General features: G+C 32.1%; 1 long non-coding RNA gene across 1 annotated transcript; it reads left to right on the top strand.

Annotated features, from left to right (window-relative positions):
- Window positions 1-3,268: 3,268 nt before the first annotated feature.
- LOC125775682 (uncharacterized) lies at window positions 3,269-6,181 on the top strand. The gene is made up of 2 exons (XR_007421284.1): window positions 3,269-5,305; window positions 5,367-6,181. It is a non-coding gene; the product is annotated as an uncharacterized LOC125775682 (long non-coding RNA).
- The last annotated feature ends 4,082 nt before the right edge of the window (window positions 6,182-10,263 follow it).

Raw genomic sequence — 10,263 nt, 5'->3', positions numbered from 1 at the left:
CACATTCGTCAGATGTTTTGCAATAATGAAATAGATTTAAATTATATTTCAACTTGTAATATGATGTCAGATATGTTAACTATGAACTTATAAAAGCTAAAGCTTGTAAAGTTTTCAAAAGAGATGGGTATATATGTATTAACTAATTGATGTAAAGTGTTGAGAAAGAGTGTTGGAAATAAAGTTTGAATTTTTTTTAAGGCAACACTTCCCATCAATATTCTCCCTACTCTTCCTTATTCGTTATTGAATTATAGCTTGTAAGAATGACATGCGAATAGAGCTTGTAAGAATGACTTGTCAATATCAATCACTATTAAGTTGGAATAAAAACTCTGCTAAAGAATTTAAACTTTAAACAATTTCCAAGGCTTCAAAATTTTCTTCGAATGGCGATTCAATGGCGGTAGTTTTTAACGAATTCATTTTCAATATGTGCACCTCATTCTTACATATTCGAAAATCTTGTATGATGAATGTTGCTACTCTTACAATAAAGTTTTTCATTACAACACGAAAAGGTTCATATGGATATGTATTAGAATAAGATATAAAAATAATCACTTTTATTTTGGGTTGAATTACGTGCTATAAGAATTTAAAGTATATTTACATATATACATTCAGTATAGATACGGTGACCATACGAACTGTATTATATAGGACAGTACTGTTTTTGGAAGTTTTGCTCTGTGTAAATTATTTTGTACGATAAAATGCGAAAAGCAAGTAAGTTGCCTGTACTAACTTATCAGATAAATTGCTCCTCACTTTAAAGTGTCATTTAAGTATTTTCGTTTTCTCATCTCGCTTGTAAAAATATATTCATTATTTCAAAATTATGGCAAGGCCAAAATTAGAATGCACTACGTTGGTTTGGTGACTATGGTTGGCAATGCGATGCATGCAAAACGTAAACAAAAGCAGCTGTTTATTAAAAACTTATCATGGAAATCCCACAACTAAAAAGAAATTGGCAATGCTTAATTTAAAACTGGCTTCAAGCACATGCAATCTGCACAAATTTTATGTAGCTGGACTTCCATTTCAGGTAAATTTGTTGAAATAAAAATGCCTTTGTAACTGTGGACTTATCAAATTTATGTAATTGTTTATTAGCTTAATGGCGCCCAGGAGAAAGTGTGTTTTTAATACAGAACTTCGAAAAGAATTCAACTTCTTAATAGAAGCAATAAGAGCCAGTGAAGTAAAGTGCGTTAAATGTATGGCAGTTTTTTCCATTGCAAATAGCGGCAAACTGGATATCCTGCAAAATTTAAGGACTAATAAACGCAAACGCGCTGATATTTCTACAGCCAGTAGTAAAACCATTTCTGCATTTTACTTATCTAAATCGCTTGATGGTTGTCGAAAAGTGACATGCATCACAGAAGGAACATGGGCGTACCATACGATTCAACACAACAATTCTTTTCGCTCAAATGATTGCACAAATAAACTTATCAAAAGCTGTTTTGATGAAAAATATTCATGCGCACGCACCAAGTGCGAAGCCATTATTAGCAATGTGCTTGCACCCAATGCCATTAAGGAATTGGAGAAGGATTTAGAAGGGGTACATTTCATTTCAATATATTCTGACTGCTCAAACCATGGAAGTACAAAAATATGTCCAATTCTTGTTCGATACTTCACTCAATACAAAGGAATTCAAGTAAAAATTCTGGAAGTTGATGAGATTCCTGGCGAAACGTCTGACATATTGAGTGAATATATTCTAAAGCTGTTAAACAAATTTAAATTGGAAAGAAAATTGCTAGCTTAATGTGCAGACAATACGAACGCAAATTTTGGTGGTGCATCCAGGCGGGGTAAAAACAACCTTTTCACAAAACTTCAACAGGCCACTGGTAAAACATTAATTGGAATTAATTGTGCTGCCCACATTTTAAATAATTGCATACAATGTTCTGTGGAATGTCTTCCAATTGACATCGAAGTCATTGTTGTAAAGATCTACTCTTTCTTTTATATTTACACAGTCCGTGTGGCAGAATTTAAAGATATTTGTGAAAACTTAAACTTCGAATATTGTAAACTAATGGGATTTAGTAAAACTATGTGGCTCACTTTGAAGCCATCAATAGAGAGGATTCTGAAACTTTTCGATCCTTTCAAAAAATATTTTTTGTTACAACCAAAGTGTCCAACTGTCTTAAAACAATTTTTTGAAAATCCTTGCGCTGAAGTTTGGCTTTTATTCCGGCATTACCAAGCATGTCTCTTTCACAGCTATATTTTAAAAATTGAGTCGCAAGTAATTTCAATGATAGAAACAGCTTTCCTCATAAATGAACTAAAAAACAAAGTTATTGCACGTAAAGAAGAAAACTTTGTACCATTAGAAGTTAAAAACTCTATTACAGTCTTACAACAGAAAGGTTTAATTGATGTAAATCAATTCCAAACATGCACAAAAAACTTGTATATCAATTGTGTTAACTACCTAAGCCTGTGGGACAGTGCATTCATAGAAGTTCAGGTTTTAAAATGGATACTACTCCACAGAGTACCGTCATGGAATGAAGTGGAGGCCAGTTTTTCATATATTTTAGAAAAAAGAAATGGCATCAATATAAAAGATAACGAATTATTTGATGAATTTTCTTGCGTTAAAAGTTATACAACACCTAGCAAGTTTAATGAATGGAACGAAAATGAAACCAATGTTCAAAACAGGTGGTTGGAAATTTTCAAACATTTTGAAGAAAATAAAATTTCTTTTTCTTATATTATAAAAGTTGTTCAGTTTTGTTTGTGCTTGCCCGGGTCTAATGCCCCTATGGAAAGGCTGTTTTCAATTCTTAACAATATGTGGACAAGTGAAAAAACCAAAATTAAAACCGAAACAATAAAATCGATTTTAATTACCAAAGTCAACTACGAGTTAAGCTGCCTAGAATTCAAAGAGTATTTAAAAAATAATTTTGATTTGATTAAAAAAATACATTCCGCTGAAAACTATGTATAAACTGTGTTAATTAATATTTACTATCTAGTCACGAATACTTCTGTTATGTTTGAAGACTTTTTTATGTTTTTTATTTATGTATATTGTAAATGAAAAAAACATATGTACATGTATTTCTCAAAATAAATGAATATAAACTAATGTATCTGTTTTTTGTTTCTTATAAAATGAGGGTTCAAAAAGGTGTACTGTATTTTCATTTTGAAAATATGGTCACCGTAAGTATAGACAATAATTCTAGCAAAATGTATTTAATTTCACACACGACTTCTGCGTAGTGGATTCTCCGCACGACTCAGCTTGTATAGCGGTGGCATTTATACATATAAATATACATATGTACATATGTTTTTTAAAATGAAAAAAAAAACACTTTAGGGGTATTCTCTTGCTCTTGCAAAACCCGGTACATGGTGCAAGCATTGCAGATTTACAACGGCACAACAACAAACACACGCAGAAAAATATTTGCAAGGGCTGTGAAATATGTCAGACCAAAACCCATGTATATTAGCGTGCAATGTCACGCAAAAATATAATTGCAACCCTGTTGTAGTTGCCAGTTTACATAAAGACATATTACGTCGTTAAACTGTTGAGAAAGGTAAATTTTAATTATATTTTATAATTTCTATTTAAATTATAAAGTTTTGTTACAGTTTTTTTTTTGTTAAAAATGCATGCAGAAGGTGTGCCAATTCACAATAGCCACGCACAATAGTAATTTACAATAAATTGACTGAATCAGTCGCTCATATATCACTAGATTCTGCAATGGGTGCTCTCGTGCCCTTGTATATTTCGGTGTAGTTTTTTTGCAATCTGCAATCTTGCAAGAGCAAGAGAATACCCATTTTATTTCTTGACATTGACGCTCTGAACACGTAAAAAGCAGCACGACATGGCAGCACGACAGTGAACTGTAAATGGCATAACAATGGCCGGCATGTAAACCATCAACACAGTTGTCCATTTTGTATGTACACAATTTCGCTGTTGTCATCCTTAATTAAATTTTAATATTTTCTTCAAAGTGAAATATTTTATGCAAAAAATAAGTAAATAGGTAATATATCGAATTCCAATCTATAACTTTGTTTGTTGTTAGATACTTTTTAAAGAGATTTAAGCAAAAAAAATCGATTGTTTGAAGCATCTAAAGCAGTCTCCCCCCTTAATAAAGATTTCGTATCAGAATTTATTGATCTTTTAAAAAATGAAGTGGCAATTTGGCAAACGAAAAGGGATAAATATAAAAATAAAATTAAGAAAAATAACAGTTGGAATAACTTATTAACGAACGCACTTGTGTGTCGTGTATGGGCTCTATTAGCGAGAGCGACGACTGAGAGTCTGCAGTAGTGTAGTTGTGCAGCTGTCTACATAACTGTGTCCATAAGAACGTGCGTAGTTTAATATTTGACAGAAGTCGCTTGTAGTCTGTCGCGCTCTATGTGTTCAGTACATGACACCCACATCGTTTATTATTACCACGGGGCATTTCGACAAGTAAAATATTATTTGAAGGTACTCTGGAATAGAAGCAAGGTAGAGGAGGAGTAAGGTCACTATCAGCTGATGTTATGTAAACAAAGGCACAGCTGAGAGGTGCCACTGTAGAAACGCCAAGTGTAGTCCGGGGTTGAGTTTCTATTTGAATCCAAGATGGCCGACTTTTAACCGGAAAATGGTTGCATTGTGTTATTTTCTTAAAATTTATGGAAAAGTTGTCCTAAAAATATTGGTTATATGTAAAAGTTTAATATATTTTCAAAAGAAAATTGTTTTATTTTAATATATATTCTTAAAGATGAGAACAATATGAGCAAATACATGAAAAATTAAGTTTTTTATTTATGCCTCTTTTTAACTGTGGTAAGTCAATAAATGTTCACCACTGAAAAATGTTACGAACAAATAAGCAACCATGCGGAATAGTGGGGTCTAGATTATGCTCATTCACAACCATATTTACATTTTTGCCATCGTAACGAAGGTTTTTGCAAAGACAATTTGTTTTAGTTTATTTCATGGTTAAATCCTTTGCGATGGTTTATTTAGTTATTTTAATCTATAAAAAGTGTTTACAATTTTCATGGGACGATAAACATCAGATCGGCTGCGATTTTATTCCAATAAAAGTACGAAATAACCAAACATGGCCACGTTAATATTGCTGCGTAATGGGTCTGGTGCTCTTACAATTTTATGATTTAAGAGATACTCAAATGTAGTTATCAAATTAGTTGGTCGTGAATTCGAGACAAAATTTTAAATTCAATGGCGTTCTCGTGTAAGAGATCGCATTGCTAGGTAAGCTTAAATTAAACTTTATATCAAAAGATTTACCATGTATTTTTTAAATTCTTTATAGAATCAGCAAAGGAGCTGGTGTAGAACGCTAGTCCCAAACCAATGAGCTTTGTGCTTGAGGGTGGAAGCAACTTTTTGAAGAGTAAATACTACGGTGAGCACATTCGGATGTTGCATAACCTATTGTAAATTGCGCTTAGAATCCCGGTACTGCTGGTCAGGTTTATCAGGCTGTTGGGGAGGTTTTGAGCAAAATTGAATTTACATACTTTCTAATAGCTAAACACCCACCTTGCAGACCAAAGCGTTACCAGTTGAGCGAATTAATTGACTGGTTTCATCGTGTTATGCGTAAAGATGAAAAATGGTGGGGATACCGTCATTAAGACATGTGTTGTGATCCTACCTTCTTATTGAAAGCCAAGTTCACGAATATATTACCGATGTCGTTCTCTCCAACATACCGTGGTTGTAGAATTTTGGTGTACAATCCATGGAAGAGCAAGTACCATGAGAATTATGACCATATCGTGCTGCGCAATATCATGATGCCGAATTGGGGAGTGGGGTGAACCAGCTCCACCAAAACCGATAGAACATCGGGATGAACTACGCAAATAATAAACAACACTCATCAAATGAAAGTTGGCAGCGTTGGTGACTAAGCAGCGATTTGAAAAAGAAACATTTGCATCTACGCGAATTACAATTCGTCTTTACATCTAGTGAATTATGGTCGATTATGAATGGTGTGGAAGTTGATATTTAAACTTAAAAAAACAAATAAATGTAATTTGGCTAATATTGATATTTAAACTTTAAAAAACAAATAAATGTAATTTGGCTAATAATGAGCCGCTATTAAAAGTTAAGGAATTTGAGTTGTATTTTTAATTGGGCCAAACAAGTTATTATCGATTTGAATAACTTCAAACGGAATATATTTCGAACAATCATTTATTTTTTTAAATACTATGCCTATATACTACTGAGCATGGCAAAATAGTGTTGCGTGAGCTAATTTAAACTACTTTTTACTACTATATAGATATTGCAAATTCAAAAAATAATTTCTTTAAGAATCCTTTTTATTTAAAAACTTAGCTTAGAACTAAAAAATAGTGTGGTAAATCTGTTAGGATAATCAAACACTCCATTTGGGAATGAGTAGGATTCCTGATCGGCGGCGTATAGCTAAATTCTGACATTTAAAACGTGTACGTAGTTTGTGATTACAAAAATTTATAATTAAAATATAGAAAACATGGCTATTATAATTATCTCCTGATTTATCTTACAATAAAAACATGTGTTTTACTGTTCAGACGAATTGTTATGGTACGTAATATCAAATTTTTCACAATAGTTATCTCTTATGGTCCACTCATTATCAAATATAATTTCCATTTTGTCCATGAATAAGTTAACTAAAACGCTTAAAAATATATGGCATATTTTTCTATATCATGAAGGCACATTTAATTTTTGTTATAACAGCTAAAAACTTTACTCTATAACAAAAATTGAAAATAGTATTTATAAATGTACAAATATAGTACTATAAATTTATAATTTAATATTATAGCATTTTCGCTTTCTGCAACCCGTTTTAACCTCTCGCCACCCTTATTCACCAGAGTTAAGGACTGTGAATGGCTTTTTTTCTATGGTGAAAGTCCAATGCTTTCCCTACTCCTCTATACCATGCTTACAATTTTAAGCTTGTGATATCTTTCTAATACAATGTCCAAATTGAATAATTCTAAACATTTTTTTTATTGTATTGAAGCACACTTAAACATGAAGTATTTTGTTGTGATAAGGATTAATTCCAAAATATAAATCAAAAAGCTTTTTTAGCGATGGCATTTATATATATTTTTTAAAATGATAAAAACACTTACAGCCGGTTTCACGAAATTTTCTAATTGAAAATTAAGTTTCATTTGATTTTAATTTTGATTTTTATTTAACTTTGCACTTAAGTTTGCAGCGTTTCACCATTATTCATAATTGGCAACCCAAAAATGACAAAGCAGAGATGTTAGTAAGAATAACAGCTGATTTATGTAAACAAATAAATTGTACTGAAACTTTGCAATTTTATAAAATTGTCTCTGAATTTCTCTTTGACTTTCTAATTCCAATGGGATGGTTACAAAGCGTTCTCTTAACAATGAAATGTTGTGGCACACTCTCCTTATTGCGCGACAGGAAGAACTTTTTGAAACGCCACATAGGTCACCGCCAGTTCTTTGCATACAGCCAGTTGCAAAGAAACGCAATGTTATTAAAAGCATTAATTCGGGAGACATAGCACCATTTCTGCAATATTTTCCAAAGAATAACATAACTTTTAATTGGAAATACTTTCTTGTATACTTACTTCTTAGTTTTGTGCTGGATTTTGTCCCTAATTAGTTCGAGCATCATCCAAGCAGACTGTTTAGTTAGACGAAATCTATCCCGAAAATCAACGTCATCATAATATATAAAAAAATTTTTTCTTTCCCTCATTATACGAGAGCGACGATTTATAAATATATTTATTAAAACCTCGCACTCCATATCACTTTCGTCGTCAAATTCCATTTTTTACAATATAAGTATTTATCTTCTGCTACTTGCAAATCAGCTGATTGGAAAACGTTAACATAGTTGCATATGACAGTATTTAATTAATATTTAAATGGCAAAGGGTGACCATTTAAATACAAATTAAGTCAAATGGTGAAACTGAAATAAATTAATTTTCACTTAAATCATTTTCGTGAAACCGGCTGTTATTGTGACAAAACTATAAAGCTAGACATATGGAGTCGCCACAGTATGATCTGCAAATGTATATTATTTTGTTCTATAACCAATAGTTTTCGCAGTGCACGCGATTTAAGAAAGTTTTTTGGTCATTTTTTCACTTCTTGGGTTACATTATTGAAGTTTTAGTATGGATCCCTAACTTTTTTTGAAAATTTAATACATGTTCACCACAGATAGTGGTCCCAATAATGAAAACATTTTTCAAATCGGTCAAGTAGTTAGTTTCGTCTCTTTATAATATTGGCAGGCCAAAAAGACTAATCGTATTTCGAATCAAATTTTAACTTACTATTTTATATTTATAATAATAAATAAATAAATATGTACCATTTTGGTCGATCACTTTTTGCCATTTTTCCGCTAGAGAAACTTCAGTGTAAAACTTTCATCAGTGTAAATCGAAATTTCCAGAACGGAAGCTAGCGAACCATTGTTGTGCTACACGAACTGATACAGCATCGTCTCCGTAAACTTCGCAAATTTTATTTGTAGCTTGCGTAACATTTTTCCCTTTTTTATACAAAAATTTCAAAATACAGTGAACTCCTTCATTATTTTTACTAATGACTAACTAAATGATGTTTAAGATCTCACCTTTCCAACACTATATGGTATGACACAATGTGGTAGGTTCTGGAGATATACGACTTCTGCGACGTCTATTGACAAAATACGAAAAGACTTTTTCGACTACCAAGAATTAGTATAGTAGAGACGACAAATACCTTTTTAACCTTATAGGGCCCATACACGACACACATGTGCGTTCGATCTGTGTGAACTCGTTTTCCCATACCACGACACACAAATCCATTTTGCGTTCGTTCTTCACAGAGTTAACATGTGCGACAGGAAAGCGGAATATTTCTTCGAATTTATTTCTAATGTAGCACTTTTATCTATTTCTTTGTATTTCGATAATAAGTTTTTCCAACTTTTATTTTCCTGAATTTTATATTTATCACTTTTCGTTTGCCAAATTGCCACTTCATTTTTTATTAGATCAATAAATTCTGATGCGAAATTTTTAGAAGCTTCAAACAATCGATTTTTTTGTTTGCTTAAATCTCTTTAAAAATTATCTAAGAATATGTCCCAAAGTTATAGATGGGAATTCGAAATATTATCGAAGCTAGAAGGGAAATAGTCACCGACCGTCTAGCAAGTATATGCGCTCTTGGGCAAAACTCGAAAATTTTGAAGCGCGATTTATCGGTTTTTAATTTTTTCAATTATTCTTAATTGGCAGGCAGGATAGAAAAGAAACTAAACATCGTATGCAATTAGGGTTTATTATCATTGGCATAAAATTATCTTCTTTTTAAGCGAAAAAAAACTAAGAAAATTAAATTTTGAACATATTTTTAAACAACATAAAGTAAAATTCTTTGTGTTCAAAAACCACTTTTTTTCAATTTAAAAAAAAAAATTGTAAAATTTTTAACTAGAAGATAAATTATTAAAAAACATAAATCTCTTTGAATTTTTTGTTTCCGATAGAAATTGCGACCTGCATCCTGCTCGCCGTCCGAAAAATGCACATGCGAGATGCAATGGGGAAATTGCTTCCCAAAGGCAGAATATCAAAGATTTCGTATCCAAAAAAGTTGTGAAAGATGTTCAAATATATAACTATAAAGCCTAGAAATTTCACTTGAATCAATTATTTCTTTCACTCGCAAAAAAATCGATTTTTTTGAAGTCTCTTAAGCAGGCTCTCCCGTTAACGCTTGCCATTGTCCGCGATCTTCACTAGTCGGCGACACGAGAAAAATGAGACATACCGATCGAACGCACTTCTGTGTCCTGTATGGGCACTTTTATCGGGGCATCTCGACAAGATAAAATTTATGTTATACGAACTGCCGGGCCTATTGCCTGTGGAAACTCCATATTGCTTATGAAAAACAATATATGGAATACCAATTAGTATACCATATATTGAAAGTTATAAGCTGTCACTTCAGCAGTTTGACAGCGCAGTTTTCATCTCTATGATCTCTATGATCATCTCTTAAATTTAATCCATTTATACAAATATATATTGGTTTGTCAAAAAAGTTTTGCGGTGTTTTTATTGAATCAATTCGTGTGACACCCATACATCGAGCTTCTTAGTGACTCCAAGCTTCTTCAAA

The sequence above is a fragment of the Bactrocera dorsalis genome, chromosome 1 (genome assembly GCF_023373825.1).
Source record: "Bactrocera dorsalis isolate Fly_Bdor chromosome 1, ASM2337382v1, whole genome shotgun sequence".
In the NCBI taxonomy this organism is placed as follows: Eukaryota; Metazoa; Arthropoda; class Insecta; order Diptera; family Tephritidae; genus Bactrocera; species Bactrocera dorsalis.
The sequence above is the reverse complement of the archived record's forward strand: the minus strand, read 5'-3'. Positions and strand labels throughout refer to the sequence as shown.